We start from the raw sequence: 20,643 nt of genomic DNA on the forward strand, positions 1-20,643 counted from the left end.
AAATGTGCCTTGAAGAGTTAACTGTCCCACACTTGTGGGTGTCATCATCCCACATCCCACATGCTCTTTTATGGAGTATCACTCGAGTCCCAAGTAGCAAAAGAAGTCAGAAACATGGGGCATGTATTTGCTCACATTCTGTCTGGCTGCTCAATGACAATTGGTCAGCCCCAGTCAGCTGAGCAGCACGGACCCAAGCAGAGTCCTTGGCTACACAACTGAAGGTCTGGGAGGCAACAGCATCTTAGAGAATTAGGAGAGTCCCATAAGGTCTAGCTGGTATTGGTTACCATGTTAGGAGATATCATTGTATAAGGCAGGCACTATTGTGGCTGCTTTACTCATGGTACATTTGGCTTAGTTCAAAGAAAAAATCTTTATCTATGGTCACAGCTCTAAAGCAACATAAATCACCCATAATTCAAGCCTGAAAACTTGAATTCTGAAATTCTAACTCTCTTTCCTGTTTCATTTTGGTATCATCTTAGATACAGAACTTGATGTTCTGCTTACATAAGATCATGATTCCCAAATTATGCATTATGTTATTTCACCTATTTATATAATACATATTCTAAAAATACTAATCTTCAGAGAGGATAAAGTTACTGCACAAACTGTCACAGCTAATATATGGGAGAACCATACTTGAAAGTTTTGCCAGAGTCCAGGGTCTCTCTCTTCTTTACTGTTGATCACACCCACCAATGCTTCTCCTCTACTAGTCCTGGCTCACTGATGAACCCCTGTAGCCACAGTCTGTTTCTTCCCTCTTCGGGGTATCACCTATTTGAGATATCCTCACAAAATATACTGTTTTATAAAGGATGCAACTAAGGCACAGTAAAGTTAAGGACTTCCAAGAACACACGCACCCAGTCAAGGAGAGCACTGGACCTACGGTTAATTTATCCACTGATCCTCTAGTCCTGAGACTAGAATTCCAAAGATAATTCAAGTTACACAACATGTATTCAATTCCAGGGTCAGGAAGAGGAAATACGAAGACCATCTTAATTCAACTTCAAAAATGCTGAAATTTGCTAAGCAAGTAGGTCTTAAAAGTTCTCATCATGAGGAAATGACAGATGTTAACTGGACTTATTGTAGTGATTATTTCATAATATATGCAAATATTGAATCATGTTGGACACCTGAAGCTAACATATCAATTATGTCTCAATTTAAAAAAAAAAAAACCTGAAAAAAATGCAAATTTATAACACAAAGTTATATCTTTAAACTTCTGAAGCTCACAGAGACATAATTTCTGGAAGTGGAAATACTGTTGAAATGTTTGAAATTAAAATAAAAATGAATATCAATTTACCCATCAAATGGTCATGGATTATTTCATTTGCTTGGTTTTATTTTTTTAATGTGGCTTATATTTAAGGGAACAAGAAAGTCCTCTTGCTACTCAAAAAAAAAAAAATTCCTTATTAGCTCATTAACTGCTTGAAATTACACCTCTGGCATTCATTTCCTTTAAGATTTCAGTTTCTGGATAGACATTGGGGAGGGTATGTGCTATGGTGAGCGCTGTGAATTGTGTAAGACTGATGAATCACAGACCTGTACCCCGGAAACAAATAATACATTATATGTTAATGAAAAAAAAATAAAGATTTCAATTTCTGATAAAATGCAAATATCATAAGAAGGCTAAGCGTTTTAGCTGTTGTCTGATTTTTATACTTCAAGCCGCTATGAAGGTACAATCCCTTTGTTGAGAACAGGTATGAGATGCAAACTCGAGGCAGAAGGAAAAAAGGTTTCTTAATAGATGGCTGGGTCTTCAATAACAAATATCATCTGCTTCATACCTAGAGCCAGTGTGACACCTGTCACCATCAGAAAGAAACACATCTTGACAAGACCTTATAATAATGAGGGGCTATTTACAAGATATGCTCCTTCCAAGCACTAAAACCATAACTGCAATTGGCAGGTGAAATACACCTGTCCACCTGTCCTCCTCTAAGTAATCTCAATCGTAATGTCATTTTTCTACATCAAAGATCTGAAGAGCAGCGGCAAAAAAAAAAAAAAATCTCCATCTGGCATTCTGCAACTTCTCAAACCCTGTAAAGACAGAGGCGCCAACAGCTACATTTCTACCACTGCAGCCATCCATGTGATATAGTTTGGGAATAGAGGTGAGGTTTGGTGGGGTGAGGTCCAGAGCCAACGGCCAAGAAAGAATTCTTGAGACATCTTTGGTGCAAAATGGTGGTTTATTAAAGCCTGAGGACAGGACCCTTGGGCAGAAAGAGCTGCTGCACTGGGGTTGTGAGGGGTGACTGATTATATACGTGCGAGTTGGGGGAGGTAAGGAAAAAGGAGGTTTTCAAAAAGAACTTTCATACGCTAAAGAAGACCTACAAGATACTGGAGGCTTTGCCATTGTCAAGCTAAGGTTGTTTTCCCTTCTAGCAAAGCATTAACATCAAGACCCTTGGGAGTTTCTGGAGGAATGTCATTCTCTGCCCGCCTCAAGTATTTGTCAATGGGCTGCAGGTTATAAGGACATTTAATTTTATCTACATTTCCTTCTGGAAGTTAGGTTATTGATAAGAATGCTCGTTTCTTAAAAATCACTAAGACATTGTAAACTGAGGGAGACTTGTGTCTTGCAGGACTGGAATCTCTATAAATTAACCATTTATTTGCTTTTCCCTTCCCTTAGCTTTAGGGCAGCCAGTAGTGCCTGAGGAATGTCGCACAGATCCTACCTGGGGCGGGGCGGGGGGCGGGGGGGGGGGGGGCGGGTGTTAGCTTGTGCTCTGTCCTCAGCTTGCCTTCTGCTCCCTCATCACATGGTTCTGCTAAACACTGTGCAGACCTGTGCACATGCTGGAAATGTGGATGTGCTCTCTGCAAAATACTGCTACTGAGAGACACCGCTCCTGATCTGGCGGTGGGGGTGGGTGAGGTGGGGGCGGGGGGGCCGTGTCTGCCACCCACTCTCTCTCACACTACTGTGAGTCTCTTTCCAAGCTGTTCTTGGCTTTTTAATTTGAGGTGTAGTGAACTCTGAGAACAATGAGAAAAAAAATCTCCCCCAATGCTCAGAAGTCATAAAATCTGTCATACTCTCTGAGCCGTATTATTGAAACCACCTTTTCTTTCCATTGCCTTGGCTGTATTCTGGAAACAAATTTTCTGGCCATGTGCCCATCGTGAGGGCCATACTCCTGGAAATGAACAGCGGGGATTTTGGTTGCCACAAGAAAAGGCAAATGCACGAGCCATGGACAGCACAGCTTATATCCCCAAATTCAGTTGGTCACATCTTCAGCCTTCCCTCCACTGGGTCATGTCCCTTTAGGTAATTTCCTATTCATTTTGGGTGAATGCTCCTTTCATGGGAATTTGGGGGTTGAATATATGTTTGCAAACTCAACCAGTTTGTTTGGATTTTGTCTGTTACTTCTGAGGCAGGGGATGTTGAAAAGGTCACTCTATCAGGATGAGAGCAGTATGATATAACTATTTGAATACAGACAGAAGCTCTCTTCAGCCTCAATTGTCCCATTTATGAAATGAACTTTGAAGCTCTCCCAACTTTAATATATAATCCTCTAAAGAGAGAATAAGGAGGGATTGGATGCTAAAGTATAATGAAAAATAGGATAATACAAGAGTTAAAACCAAGATTTAATGTTGAAGTAGTGTTTAAAAAATATATTAAAATGATATTAAAATTTTAACTTCTGAGGCTATTATTTGAAAGCTATAAATCTATTTTAAAGATCAGTAGGAACAAAGAATTTATCTTTTTACAAAGTTTTTATAACATAAATTATGAAATCCATAGAGAGAACTCAATTGCAACACAGTGAATAAATTAAAATGCATTATACATGATGTAAAAACTGTGTATTACACCATGAAATAGATGTAATGTAATTAAGGTATAAACAAATGAACTGAACATTTTTGTCTAATATATCTGTGACATTAATTTAAAATAAAATTTAGATTGTTATTATAAAACTTTACAGAATCACTAATTTTCATCCTAATGTTCATGATTAGGTAATTTGAAAAGACGCCTTCATATCTTTCCTGGGAAATGAACAGAATGCATTTTTAAGGACTATTTCTCAGCCCAGTCAGTGAGTCTATATCATGCTGTCTTGAGTGCAAACCTCAGCTGGAACTTTGTCTGCAGAGCCATGAGAAAGGCCCCATAATAGAATTAAATGGAAGACAACTAAGAGTAGTGTTTTCACCCTCCCCTGGGACCAGCTGTATCATCACAACCAGACTCTCGTCCCTTCCAAATCTTGTCAAGCTCTTCAATTACTTGGATTTTGAAAGCATCCATGAAAGGGAATAAAGATTTGAAAATAAAAGGGGAAAGAGAACCAAAGAGGACATCATTAGTCTGTCTTTACAAGGAGTGCCAACAATAAGAAAAATCAGTACAAGTTGGCACCCAGAATCTTTCTAGGAATTAATAGATAACTTGAATTGCTATTCAAAGAAAAATATTCATTTCTCATGCCTTATTTAAACTATTTGTGATCTTATTTTTAAGAATGAAAGCTAACATTCAGGGGCGCCTGGGTGGCTTAGTCGTTAAGCGTCTGCCTTCGGCTCAGGTCATGATCCCAGCGTCCTGGGACTGAGCCCCACATCGGGCTCTCTGCTCAGCGGGAAGCCTGCTTCTCCCTCTCCCACTCCCCCTGCTTATGTTCCCTCTCTCGCTGTGTCTCTCTCTGTCAAATAAATAAATAAAATCTTAAAAAAAAAAAATGAATGAAAGCTAACATTCAGATTACTGAACAAATGCTAAGCAGTATTTTAAACTGTCAATAGTACTTGATTGAGGAAGAAATCAAAAACTCTAGGGTGAAACAGAAGGAAAAGAACACTAATATCCAAGTTACTGCAGTTCTGCTATACTAACTCCCATTGTGATGTAGATTTAGGTGTGAATACTGAGAGTATTTTGTTTTATATAAAGAGCAATTTTATTTGGCTTAAAATTTCAGTTTGAAATATCTTTAAAACCATCCACTAGGACTACAGACTGAATGCCTGAATTCTCTTTAGAAGCCAATGAGTTCTAAATACAGAAGGGAGGAGATGCGGAAGAAATACTCTTCTCAACTTCTTTCCACATGCCCAAGAAGTTACGTTCAACAAACACAAAATGGAGTAGATTCCTCTCTATAGGCTCTCCCAGACTTTAACCATGAAGGCAAAGATACTTTTTTGGTAGGAAGCAGCCAAAATACCTGGAAATGAATGCACTTATCTTTAAGACTCTGGGGCATTCTAGTACAGTTCAGGGCAGTAAGTAAAATAGTTATTAAGTATCTACCAAGAGTTAAGCATTCTGGTGTAGTGAGGTAGCAAAGACCATCATCACTTGACCAAGTGAACACCTTGTGAGCAGCCGATCACACCATCATGAACTGAGTACCAATAACCCTTGAATTCTTTTCTTCAGCTTTGACCTCACCTCACGAAGCTTCAGACTCCCTCCTTATCATCTTCACTTCAAAGCCTAATAAGGATCTCTAAGCTTACACAGATAAAAGACAACTCTTAGTTTTCCCATCCACTTATTTTCCTCCATCATTCTCCTCCATCATTCTCCCCCCAAAATGGAACATTTGGCTAAGGACAAAATCAAGACCTAATTCTTGACTGTTTTTGCATCTCACCCCCCCCATCCAATGCATCAGCAAGTTCTCTTGTCTTGACCCCCAGAATCCACCAAGTCTTCACCACCACCATTGCCACCACCATAGTAGAGGTCACATTTTTTTCCCCCACCTGTACATCTACAATAACCTTCATTTGGTTTCCCTGCTATTTTTCCTGTTCACCCTAATCCACCACCCCCAGAAGCAGCCCAACCTCGTATCAAGGCCTGATGAATCCTAGGACTGTATTTTGCTTGCCATTTTCCTCCCTTTCTGAACTTGTCTAGTGCCTACCTCCCCCTCATTTGGCTGTATTCATTCCACACTGGCATGAAAGGTTCCTTCAACATGACAAAATAATTTCTGGTACCCTTTGATCCTGTGGGTTTTTCTGCTTTGGAGAGCCTCCCTTTGATCTAAAGATGACTGCCTCTTTCTCATTCAGGTCTCAATCTAAGCATCACTTCCTCAAAGAGGTCTTCTCTGACTATCCCACCTGACAAACCTACCCCTACCCAAGCCACTACCAATCATGCTACTCTGTTGTAGTAACTTCACAGCACTTAAAAGCATCTGAAATTACCTTTCATGTGTTTTCTTGTATTGTCTGTCTCTATTGCTCCCTTCCCCAACCCTCGAGAACTTATCTGTGTGTCTGCTATGTCTCCATGACCAAGAATGTGGCTGTCACCTGCCAGGTATTTATATTTGAGGGAGGGAGGGAGGGAGGGAGGGAGGGAGGGAGGGGGGGGAGGAAGGGAGAGAGGGAGGAAAAAAATACTGAGATGCACCAGACACACCAAGAGAAAACTATATACTCTGCACTCTGAGTACACAAGTAGCCTAAATGAAAAGACATCTTTTTTTGACCCTCAACCCAGCTCAGTGTAAAAGAACTACAGCTACAAAGACAACGCATTTCAGACTCTCTGAGATTAAACTGAACCTAAAAATACAGTCCCAGTGTCAGTCCATGTCAGAAACTCCTCCTTCCCCTCCAGTCAGGAAACTTACTCTCCCCCAAGTCCTTCCTCCACGCTGCCACCAGTATGATTTTTCTGAAACATAAATCTAAGCATGTCACTCTCCTGCCTATAATACTTTGATGCCACCCCCTCCCCTAGGGACTTCAAATGGAATTTAAACTCCCTAGCATAAAAGACTTTCATGATCTGACCCAAGACTTTCTCTCCACATTCGTCCTTGGCCACGCCCCATCAAATCTCCCCTCCAACTCCTATTCTCTGTACTACAAACACACAAAAATGCATGCTGTTACCGAAGATCCTCCCACTGTGGGGCTCTGATCATTTGCACACACTGCTCTCTCCACTTGGGGAAATGCCCTTTTTTTTTCTTTTTTTTTTTTTTTTTTTTCCTGATGAAGCCCCATTCATCCTTCAAGATTCAGATTAAGAATTACACCCTGTCTTGGAACACTGCACCAAAAACTAATGATGTAATATATGGTGATTAACATAACAATAAAAAAATTAAAAAAAAAAAAAAAAGAATTACACCCTGGCTAAACCTTCCCAAATTCCCTCTTCCTCTCCCAACTTACCCAGATTTAACTACTCACTTCTTTTTCTCTTCTCATATGTACCATATGAGCTCTTCAATGATTGTTCGGATATTTGCAGAAAGGTAGGACATGCTCTTAAGCCCTTCTCTCCTCTGGTTACTTCAACCCTTCCTTATGTAACTGACAACTGACTCCAGACCAATCTTACTACTGGTCCGTGGGCAGATTTTACTTTCTTATCAATTCCCTTAATATCACATCCAAGACCAGCCACTGTACTTTATACATGGTCTGAACAGTAACTGACTGAATAAAAGCTCTACATGGGCATGTGCAGTGCCTATCTTATGACTCTGTATCCATCACTTATCTGACTCTGTAGAGCCTCACATCAATATTAATTGAGTCAATGAATGAGAGTAAATGGGCGTGATGAATTAGATAAATGAAGAGATGAAAAGTACAGTGAAATAATTATCTCCCTTCCTCCAGATAGTACAGTGCACTCCAAATAATGTGCCCTTGGGTTATATTTTATTTGGAGCATCCACATAATACAAAAGACTGGAGATTTATATTAAGTTTACAATTACCTGAAATCACTCATATTTGGGCTGTTAGAGTACTGATCCAAATTTCATGGCTTAACATTTCCACCTATTAAGTTTGGTCTTGTTAGATGCACCCCATCATTCCAGATTTAGATCTTTTTCCCTCTTTCTTCATTAATATTTTGTGCCAGCCACATTCGTGATGTGCATGTACTTACCTAGGCCTTAATATATACCTGGGCAAAGGACAGGCTGCACCTAATTTAGACCCCAGTGCCCTCTCACAAACATTTATTCATCCCTTTTAGGCATAAAGTTAAATGGGGGGAAAACTGGCATTGGGCTGCAGTGCAGCTTTTTATTTCATTTATTAACATAATATCCATTGCAAGTTGTGGCTCTATTATGAACTTGGTATTTTCTTAGTGCCTTATTTTTTCCATGAAAATAGAACCTTTTGTTAAATCAAAAATATAAATATCACCTGCTCAAGAATCTCTAACATTTATAAAATTAGTTTTATCCTCTAAAATATTCAAGACTTTGTATAGAAATTCAACCACGTAGGCCTGAGTTATTCTTACAGGGTTTGAAAATTTTCACTAACTACATCATTTTTATTGCCTTTTTGATTTGAATAAAATTACACTCTTCCAGAACAAATAGCATAGGCCCTTCATGTATCCAAAGAATCTTGCCAGCCATTATCAACTTCGCCCCCGGTCCATGTCAACTGGAGTTCCTGCTTTGCGAGCTGGTGCAAAAGGGCATGTACCAGGTCTAGGGAGTTTGAGTTATCATATCTTTCCAACTCTACATGCAGTGACATCATGTGGATAGCCCAAAAATGTCTCCCTTGGGAGTATTTACCCCACGAAAATTGGCAGAGGTTACAATGATAAACATGTACCAATACACACACACACACACACACACACACACACACACACACACACACTGCTGTGCTTTGCTATCCCTGACCACTAAGCTCCACAAGAAAATATTCCTTGCCATTGTTTTTTTGCCTCAGTATCTTCTATTTATTCTTTCTTCCTTATCTGTTAAAATGAAAATAAGAGTGGAAGATAGGCTCAAGTTGGTTGACACCATTTGTAGAAAATAGAACCCAATAGAGCTTGCCCTCTGCCGGAAAAGGAATCAATCCACTCAGTAGTCTACATAATCCTGTTCACATTTTGCTGCTTAAAACTGGAGGGAAAAAAACAAAACAGGAATATTCCAGAAGGAAGTGTTTATGAACAGAACAGTATGAGGGAGGTCCTGCTAGAGAAATAAAAATGAGTAGGGACCCAGGCAACAGTGGCAACTTTAAGAGGAGAAGGACATCATGGAAGAAGAGGGCTTTGAAGGAAGCATGAAGAGGCCCCAAAAGCAAATTTTAATTCTTTGCACTTTAACTTTAGGGGAGACCTAAAAATCATTCAAGAGAAACCCAGCATCCAAGTGCTATCACACATCAAGTTCGGTCATTTAACCAATGCCACATGCATTTCCAAGGAATTAATTTTTTTCAGGTATTCCAAATATCATGTAATTTTTATCTGTTCAGGCTTTTTCCAGTTTCTAAATTTCAATTTCCACCTTGTACTTAAATGCACAATCATCAAGTGTGACCGTGTATCCTGCAAGACATCTTTAGAAAGTAGAACCCCACAGAGCTTGCCCTGAATCAATGTGAAAGTTGAAAGAGAATCAATCTCCAATCTCCTCAATAGTTTACATAAGCCTGTTCACAATTCCCTGTTGGGTATTGTGTATTCTCAATAAACATTTGTGATCAACATCAGCTATGATTAACAGAGACCAGGCAATCGCAGTGTTTAAAAATAGTATCTTCAATATTCTGAATATATTAAATTTAAAAAGAATATCACAGAACACATACTAAATTAAATAGGAAACATAAGAACGTGGAAATGATGATATATGAAAGCCACAGATAAAATATCGCCATTGTGCGAGCCAGAAAGAGACCATTTCTTCATCCTTCTAATTGTGTGACTTTGAGGCTGCAACAGCATCAAACTTGGGAAAAGGTTTGTTTACTGGGGAGTCCATGAGAAATTCAGTTTATAAAATAAAATCAGAAGACTTCTAGAGAAGCTCTTCCTGGAACATATTTCATTTTTTAAAAAGGAAGAAATGATTGTAGCTCTTATCCCTAGCAGCTTGGCAATGAGTTAGAATGTTATTAAGATACGTGTCAAAACCAGTTCAGTTAGCAGGAGTGAAGCTATGGAATGTGTCCTCGGGGGACTTTCAAACCAGTGCCATTAACGTAATATTGCAAAACAGAAAACAAAATGGACAACGTACAAATAAAGGGTGAAGACGAAACAACCTCATTATCAGCTGTGGAGTGAGACCTGGAAATTTCCAGCTGCATGATTCTTCAAGGCATGACTCGTGATACCTGAAACATGTAAATGATCTAGGGGGTATGAATGTGGCCAAGAGTAGAAAAAAGAATGAAAATAAAAAAGCAGAGAGGCAAAGAGAGTCTGTTTCTCAGGCATTAAAAACAAAACAAAAACCAAACCATTTTCACTTCCAAGGGCAAGCAATGAATATGTGGGAATGGACTCATTATTTCAACCACGTCCCAGTTCTCAGCACGGCCCAAAGAGCTTTGGTCTAACAATGCCACCTCCAGCCTGTGGTTCCCACCATGGCACAGGCTGTTCATGGCAGAAGAGAGACAGGGCTGTTCAAGGCAGGGCAGGGATCCCAAAAACATAGCAGGAGAAGTACCGTGGCATTTCCGAAGGCCAAAGCCCTCCAATCCCTGACAGCCCTTTAACTTATTCTCCTTCTACCGAATGGCACACACTTGGCCTCCTCTCCCCTGGACGACCCCTCGCCAGATCACAGCCCAGGCACCTGAGGAAAGACTTTGGCCAGGTGCTTCCTTGTTTTTTTCAGGTCCTCTTTCGCTCCCGTTCTTTGGCCTCAAAATAAGTACAAATTGACAAAATGGAATAATCATTTCTGCTTGACATGGAGCTTGGCAACCAGATAACACCAGCCAAGCCAGGGCCACATTTACTCTTCCCCACATTCATCGGCATGCAAAGTTCCAAGATGGAAATTTGTTTCTCCTGCAGTTTTATGACACTTCTACTGCCTGATTATCCCACTTTATGGCCATTTGCATCATTACGGGCCTGTGGCAAATGAAACAAATTGCCATAAAATGTTGGGAAAATCCTAAATCATGGCTCTGTCTGGCTTGCTTGAAGGATGACACTGGGGTTGAATTCAGATAGCTTGGTTCATTTGCTACAAACAGTCACGCTGGCCTTAATGGGGGCCAGTGGCTCCCGTATCAGGTTGCGCGGTAACTTCTAAATGAGGCAAACTAATAGAATTTTTTTCTGATGCACTAAGCAAGTCTTCAGTAAAGAAAAACACATTGATTCCAAAGTTGTTTACTACAAACTAAATAGAACCCCTATAGCTTTTCCCATGCAGCTCACATTAGAGCTAAATTAACAGCCCTCATATGTATCCATTCTACTAGTACAAAAGTGCTTACACCATTAGGAATGTAAGTTGTCTTAGTCTAAATCTTGATACAGAAGATTGTCTCTCTCATTTAACTGCCTAGCTATCAAAACTTGTAATATCAGGCAGAGACAAGGCTTTAAAGAAAAAAAAGAAATGCACTGAATGGTCATGAATAACTGCTGCATTTTAATTCAGAGGTGATGTGTTAACTTTAAAGTAAGGGAACAGGAGCCTAATGGTTAGACATGCAAAAAGAAGAGAGGAGAGAAGAGAAGAGAAAGAAAAAGAAAGCTTCAGGAAGGCTAACAACTTCAATAATTATTACGACCCTTATTGAGGACAATCCTGGCTTTGCTTTTGCAGAACTCCCCTGTGAGTAAATTTGTAAGAGGAGAAGCTACATGGTAGGAAACCCTCTTGGCTCACAACATACAGGATTCACTTGGACAATGAGATTGGAATAAAAACTGTGGAGTTTTATTTCTCATCATCTCCTGTATTTCACATCTTCCTAACCTCCAAGTCACCCTCAGTGTTCTGACCCAAAACGCTTGCAGTGGATGCTCAGCTCTTCTTATAAAGGAGGCAAGTGTTTCGGAGCCATCCCTGCATCCTCTCATTCTCGTCCCCCGCCTCTATTTGGGAGGTTTACAGGGTCATTTAAAACAGAGGAGAATGGCATATGTGCAGAGAGTCTGACAAAGGAGATGGAGTCCTGAGTATGGGATTAAAATCATGACAGACAAGCTATATCAAGAATTTAGTAGCCAGGCAACTGTAAATAGCCTAGAAAGCAGGACATTTTAGGGATTCTGGCTTTACGTTATTTAAAACACACACACACACACACACACACACACACACACATACACAATTTTTTCAGGTGATACTTGACTAAAAGGAAGTAATTAAATTCACCATTAGCATTTATTGAGCATTTAGTATGTGCTAAGCACTGTACTGAAAGTTTTAAATGATCATCTGATTTCATCAATCCAACCCCTCCATCAGCCACTTCCAGAGGAGTAGACTAACTCGTAGAGACCTACTTCCTCAGGGATGGATGGGCAGCAGAGGCAGAGCCAGAATCTGAACCAAGGTCCAGTCTCGCTGTTAAGTCCATGTGCTCTGCCACCATGCCACACAGCCGCATCGTACAAATCAACTACTCTGCTAAATTAACATTATTATTAGTCCAACAATAAACTCTACACGATAAAAGGTCCTTGCATAATTTTAACAAGTATCACGCATTTGGCTTCTCCTGGATGATTTTTTGACTCATTAGCATAGCCTTTTCTTCCTCTCATTTGTCCTTTTCTATTTCACTGTCTTTTGCTAGACAAAGTGTCATAGTCTCTCACTGCAGAATGAACATTTTTCGACTCAGGACTTCACTTTCTTTCCCTTTTGAATTTGCTCATTTCTAAGGGCACAAAAGCTGCACCTGATAAACCAAGCCCACAACACTAACCAACATAAAGTTCTCACGTATTTGCTATTTGCAGCAGTTAGAATTCATGTTATTTGAATGACAAAAGCACGTATTTCCAGACTAGAAATATTTATCCTGATGTTCCCTTAGATTTCACATATGTTCTTTAAGACCCTTTTGGTTTCTAAAGTAGGAAGCATAGAAGAATTTCTAGAAATCCATATGGTCTTGAACCAGAGGTCCTGATTTGCGGTTTCTAAAGCATCTGCTAAGCCTATGTATTACATATAGATTTTGAAACAAAGATTTTTGAAAATGAAACATTTTGTAACATACATTACACACTCAACCTCTTATCTGAAAAGACAATCACTGAGCTAAAAATCTCTAGTAACAACCAAGTTTGGGGCTTGATTTTAAACCAATGGCTTGGCAGCTTTCAGACCCACTTGCATTTTTCAGATCTAGTTTCCATCATATAGACAAACGGGCAATTCCTCAAGAAACACTCGCATACCTGTGTGGCACTGATACAAGGCCACACGTTTTCATTCCTCCTCTCAACTCACCAAAATGTGCAGTGCAAATACAAATTCATTGATCTCTTTTATGACAACCCAAATTATTCTGTGGTTCAAACGTCTTGATTTAAGTAACCATTTTAAGAAATAAGATGCAGGGGCGCCTGGGCAGCTCAATTGGCTGAGCGCCGACTCTTGGTTTTGGCTCAGGTCATGCTCTCAGGGTCATGAGATGGAGCGCCATGTTGGGCTCCGAGCTCAGTGGGGAGTCTGCTTGTGATTCTCCCTCTCCCTCTGCCCCTCCCCCTGCTTGTGCTTACTCGCTCCCTTTCTCTCTAAAAATAAATAAATAAATCTAAAAAATAAAAATAAAATGTAAACTCATTAAGTTTCTTTTCTATGTTTGAAACATTAATTGACCAATCTATACAAATAATAGCCACATAATGATCAATAATTGATCATGTGATCAGTAATAATTTAAAATCTGCTCTTCTTTTTGAGAACTTGTCCTATAGCTTACTATAAATTATAGGCACTCTCCAATGGGCTTTATCTATGGGAATCCTAGTTAAAATTTTCAAAGAATCCACTACATCAACTAGTTGTGCTAGGGCTTTGCCGTGAGCTGAGAGGAAGTATGGGGTTAAGAATTTTTCCCTGATGACTTCAAGGCCAACATCAGATACAGAGTAGTAGCCATTCAGAAGTTACATGTCAATCCTCTTTGATAAGGATACTTTGATAAGGATACAATACTCTTATCATTTCTAAAGCTGTCTCTTTGACCAAACCCTGAGTGTTACACACATGGTACAGACTCTCTCTGGAAAATGCATACAGCTAAGGGTTTTCTAAGATTATCTTACTTAATCCTCATAGCAACTACAAAGTAGTACTATTATCTCCATTACAGATGAAGAAACTGAGCTCACCAAAAACAAGAGACCCCACCATATGTTACACTACTAGTGAAAGACGAACCTGGAACTAAAGCGCTGGGAACATGATAAGAAAGTCCAAAAGGTAAATAGCTATATTCTACCTTTAGTTATCCTCCTTTGGGCTGGTCCGTAAAGTTTAGGAGCTTATTAAGTGCTCTTTCCATCAAGGATTTAGCTCAGAAGTCATCTCTGGGCTCATAACTGAGAAAATACAATCCATCAGAGAACAGAATGGCAGGAAATTTAAAAATCACTGGGCCCAATTACATATAAAAGAAAATAATGTCAGAGAAGAGATTGTCCAAGTTAAGCAAATTCCCTTGATTAGGAGCTTGGCCTAAACACTGTGGCCTTCTGCCATGCCACACTCCAAATATAAGTAAGCTCAGGTTCACTTTCTTCAAGCAGTAATGGAGGTAGCTGAGACATACCACTGAGCATCTCATGAGCCAGAATTAGGACTTTCGATTTGTTTATGTGTGTTTAACTATCTCTCTGGCGTCCTTTGGCCCAAGGTAAAATAAGTCTACTTTGTTATTCGTGTGCTGTAGGGACCCTTTCTGGTGTAAATCAACTTTCTCTCAACACTTCAACTGGAAGTACTATTAGTAAAATCCTTTCCAATAATTCTGCTAATAGTTTCTAGCAAACTTAAACCTGGAACAACATTTGAATGAATTTATCTGTAGTGGGCTTCTGCAGGAATCTATAAGTCATTCTGATTCATTCTCAGTTTCTAGAGGAAAGTATTTATTTTCTAAGATGAGACAGAATAGAAATGGGAATCATTTGTATGGGGTGAAACACAGCTTGCTGATTAAGTTACCTTCTTTTCCTTTATTACTCCTGAAGGATTAAGCCACGGGAATTCTGGAACTTAAAGCTACAGATTTCTTCTTGGGATCTCTCCAAAATCTCAGAGAAGCACTAAATATCCCCACGGGGTTCTAATAATTTGCACCATGTTGAAGTTAGGATTTTGTCTGGAAAAACACTTTGAAAAACCAGCTGGTTGAAAATCAGACCATGCTTCATCTGCTAGTATATAAATACATGAAAGTGTGTCCAGAAAAAAATCAATTTCTTACATGCCCCAGTGAAAATGAGTAACAAAAATACAAGTCATCATGTGAAAAGAAATGGGGGAAGTTATTAACTGGTAACCTAAATCTGTGATTTTTCAATAATGAATAATTCCTTACAACAGTGAAAGGGTTTGCAAAAAAGTAAAAATTCTTTTGAGGTATTTAGATTAAGAACAAACCCCAAAACAATCAGAGGTCCCTGTGAAACCGTGACCATTCATTTTTACCTGATTGACACTGCAATGCAATTAGAATGAATTTGTGTCCATAGGTTTGGAAGACACAGCCACTAAAACTTCAGAACAGCTGCTAGGAATTTACATCTAACTGGGAATTAGCCCTTATAGGGATTGAAATAGCATATAATTTTGCTTGCCTTCACAGATAATTATTAAAAAATGTGAGACAAGAGGCTCCTAGGAGTCAATTCTAAAACCTGCCTGTCCTTAGGGATTCATAACTCTGAATGCAATTCCAATGTGTGGGTTTCTCCTCATACCATCAAGCAATCTGTGAACACCAGCTGGGTATTCTACAATTCAGCTCAATTCTGACACTATCTACTCAGAGACAGCATCTGACTCCACAGGTTAAGGGCTCAGTCCCACAAGACTGCCCTTGACTTCAGATGCCAGTAGCGAGTACAGATTGTTATCTGTGTTTCTGACCAAGAGGCTCTAACTCAGAGGTCCCCACAACTCCCTCCTTGGGTTCGATCTATCTGCTAGAGTGCCTCACAGAACTTAGGACACTAGTTTATTAAAAGGGTTTATGAAGGTTATGAATCAACAGCCAAATGAAGAGATAAATAGGGCAAGGTATGGGGAAGGGGCGTGGAGCTTCCATGTCCTCTCCAGACTTTGCCACTGTCTCCAAATATCCATGCGTTCACCTACCAGCAAGTTCTCCAAACACCACCCTTTTGGGTTTCTATAGAGACTTCATTATATAAGCAAGACTGATTAAACCATCGGCCATTGTTGATTTAACTCAATCTCTAGCCCCTCTTCCCTCCCCAGAGGTGAAGAGGTGATACTGAAAGTTCCAACCTTCTGGTTGATTCTTCTGGTGACCAGCCACCCCACCACCACCACATTCTGTTCTTAGTTGCTTTCCAAAAGTCACCTTATGAACGTAACAAAAGAACCTTTATCGCTCTCATCACTTAGGAAATTTCAAGGGTTTTAGGAGCTCTATGCCAGAAATGGGAACAAAGACCAAGTATCTATTTCTTATTATAAATCACAGTATCATGGGAATAGAGCATCTTCGAGTCAAAATGGACCTCCACCGCTTTAGAAAACAAGAATAATACGAACCATAAAGCCCAAAGCCTTACCCTGGCCCTTGCCCAGAGGACTTCACAGATACTGAAGTATGAACACAGAGAGCTTCCTGGGACACACAGGGACAGAAGCCTCTTTCAGAGATTCTGCCAGGGAGAGGCTTTTAGGGGAAGAATAGATGATGTAATATCTCTTGGGTCTTGATGTAGAAAAAAGATTTAGGAAGAAGGACTAGCCCTGAGAAGGGGAAAGATTCCTTCCTTATCACTAGAGAAAGACTCCCAAAAAAGGCTATTTCTTTTCTTCTGGACCACAGGACAAGCTCTGCCGACAACATCAACAATTGTGAATAGGCCACAAAGGTAACAGAACAGAGCATTCAGCATCTACTGACATCCTGTGATCTTTCTCTGCCGTGCAGTCCCCACGATGGACAAGTTTTATCATTGATCTTAGTTACCTACCAGGAGACTAAGAAAAGCTAAGATGATAGCAATTCAACACAGTTAAAAAATTATTTTTAATTTTAAATTTTATAGAAATTATTTTTGGGGGCGCCAGGTTGCTCAGTCGTTAAGCGTCTGCCTTCAGCTCAGGTCATGATCCCAGGGTCCTGGGATCGAGCCCTGTGTCGGGCTCCCTGCTCCACGGGAAGCCTGCTTCTCCCTCTCCCACTCCCCCTGCTTGTGTTCCCTCTCTCGCTGTGTCTGTCATATAAATAAAATCTTTAAAAATAAATTATTTTTTAAAACCAGAAACCCACCCACCAACAAGTTTATATTACAGCCACATCCTGTCCAGCTTCCTCTCCTTCTACCACTTGAAAGGCTACTACAATGTGGAAGTTGATACTTACCACTCCCACTCATTATTTTCAACATTAATATATAGGAATTCACTCAAAATATGTAGTATGGCTTTGTATAAATTTTAACTTAAAGAAATGGCATTCTGTACCAGGATTTCTCCACCTTGACTGTACTGACATTTTGGGTTGTATATTAGTTTCCTATTGCTGTTGTAACAAATTACCCAAAACTTAATGGCTTAAAACAGCATAAATGTATTCTCTTTCCAGAGGTTGAGAGGTTTGAAATAAGTCTTACAAGGTTAAAATCAAGATGTCAACAGGACTGGTTTCTTCTGAAGGTTCTAGGAGAGAATTCATTTCCTTGCCTCTTCCAAATTCTAAAGATGTATTCATTCCTTGACTTTTTTTTTTAATCTTTTTTTTATGTTAATCACCATACATTACATCATTAGTTTTTGATGTAGTGTTCCATGATTTATTGTTTGCATATAACACCCAGTGCTCCGTTCAGTATGTGCCCTCTTTAATACCCATCATCAGGCTCACCCATCCCCCCACCCCCCTAGAACCCTCAGTTTGCTTCTTGGAGTCCATAGTCTCTCATGGTTCATCTCCCCCTCCGATTCCGCCCCCCCATTCCTTGATTTACATAGTCTTTTCTCCCCCTGCTTCCACTGTTACACTGCCTTCCTCCATCTTTGACCTTCTCACTGCCCTTTTATAAAGACTATTGCAATTACCCTTAGGGTCCAACAAGATAATCCAGGATAATCTCCCTATTTTAACATCCTTAATCACATCTGCTAAATTCCTTTTGTCACAGAATGTAACATTCACAGGGTCAGGAATTAGGATATGGACATCTTCGGAAACCATTACTAAGCCTACACAAGCCAAATAACTTTTTATTTTGTTGAGAGCCATCCTACTCATAGACGAGAGCTGCATCCCTGGCCTCTCTCTAGTAGATGCTAGCAGCACACCTCGTGTTTTGGCAATCAAATATGCCTCCAGACATTACCAGGTGTCTCCTGGTAAGCAGAATCACCTCCGTTGAGAAATGATGTTCTACAAGTATGTTCCTCATGTGTATATTTCATTGTCATTACATTTGAGAATTACCCAAGACGTTAATTTTAATTCCTCAACATTCTGTTAAGTGAATAAAATAAAATATAAAAGTTTTCCCAACTTTCTTTCTATATTACAAACAATGCTTCATAAAAATCTGAATGTGCCTTAATAAGCAAACATGAAGAATTTACGCCAGGGCAATGGTTCTCATTCTTTAACATGATCAGGATCCCCTGGAGAGCTCCTTAAAATGAAGACTGCTGCATAACCTACCCAGATGCAGTAAGTCTGGAGTAACACCTGAAACACTGAATTTTTAACAAGTAACTGGGTGTTGCTGAAGTTGTTGGTCCGGGGACCACTCTGAGAACCACTCCTTCAGGATATATATGTTCTAAATATATGTATATATATATATACACACATATTCCATATATACAGGATATATATATATATATTCTATATATATGTGTGTGTGTAAATATATATACACACACACACACACACACACACACGCACACACACATATTCCATATATATATGGAAGTATGACTTGCCAGGTATTGTCAAATTTCTACCGTGGTGGTTATGACAATTCCACTCCTACCTGCAAGGAATTAATTCATGTTTCCCTACAACCTGAGCAATAAATGGTACAGAAAGACTCATTTTTTGCAAAAGTGAAGGTGCGGAGCTGTATCTCATGGCCTATTATTTTGTATTTCCCACATCAAAAGAGTCACATATATTTTCACAAAAGTATTAGCTATTTGGGGTTCCTATTGTGTGTTGCCTATTAATTTTTTTCAGTTTTTCTAATGAGATATTAGTAGAAATTCTTTCTATATTCCAGATATTAAATTTTTGCCAGGTGTACACAAAAACACTTTGGCTTCTTTTTATCAAAAGACATTATTTTAATGTAAATTTGTGTTTTCATTTTTTAAAGATTTTATTTATTTGACAGAGAGAGACACAGCGAGAGAGGGAACACAAGCAGGGGGAGCAGAAGAGGGAGAAGCAGACTCCCCACCAAGCAGGGAGCCTGATGCTGCACTTGATCCCAGGACCCCGGGATCATGAACTGAGCTGACGGCAGACGCTTAACGACTGAGCCACCCAGGTGCCGCACAAATTTGTTTTTTTATAGCTTTTGATTTTTCACCTTAAGAAATCTTACCCTGCCCTCATGTCATAAAAACATTCCTCGTAATTTCTTTAAATTTTGCTTTACATATTTTTGGTCTTTAATCCCTCTGGAATTCATTTTTATGTATGATGTGAGGTAGGGATCTATTTTAATGAATTCCATGTGAATAGGCAGTTGACTCTGCCCTATTTATTTATTGAGTAGCTGGACTCAAGGATTTGTAATATCTCCCCCACCATATGTACACATATGTACATGATTCTGTTTGAGCTATTATATTCCATTGAATATTTTTGTGCCAATACCATACAGTTTTAACTACTAAAGATTTATAACAGGTCTTAATTTGTTAGGTTAAATATTCCTTTTTTCTTGTTCAAAAATGTGATGGCTCTTCCCTTTATTCTGTCAAATAAAATTTAAAATCAGCTTAAATTCTATGAAAAAAATATACAGAATTTTTACAGGTGTTGGACAGAAGTTAAAGATAAAGGTCAGCTGCTATCATTATAACATCAAGTCATCCATCCAATAACAGGGCACATTTGTCCATTTATTTAGGTCTCCTTTTATGCTCTTTAACAAAGTTTAAAAAGCTTGTCCATAAATGTTTTTGGTATCTTTTTGCACATTTGTTCCAGGTCCTTAAAATATTGTGCTATTCGTACTGATATTTTGACTGCATTTTCTAATTGTTCTTTTTGAATAGAAACGCTAGTGAGGTTTGTACATGGATATTATATCCAGCAACCTTGCTAAATTCCCTGATTGGTTCACATAGTTTGATTCATGTGGATTTTTCTAGATAAGCAATATTGTCTGCAAATAATACTTTTTTTTTCCCTTTCATTCTCATGCTTTGTGGTCTTATCATGCTAACTAGGATCTCTAGTACTATACTAAAGAGAATTGATGACAGTGGGGATCCTTGTCTTATTCCTGTCTTTCGAAAATACTGCTTTTGCCATGTCACCATTAAGTATAATATTTTTTATGACCTTTCAAATTACTATTGGCCAGGTTAAGAAAGTTTGCTAAAAGAGGTTATCATGGGTAAATGGTGAATTTAA

The sequence above is a fragment of the Zalophus californianus genome, chromosome 13 (assembly GCF_009762305.2).
Source record: "Zalophus californianus isolate mZalCal1 chromosome 13, mZalCal1.pri.v2, whole genome shotgun sequence".
In the NCBI taxonomy this organism is placed as follows: domain Eukaryota; kingdom Metazoa; phylum Chordata; class Mammalia; order Carnivora; family Otariidae; genus Zalophus; species Zalophus californianus.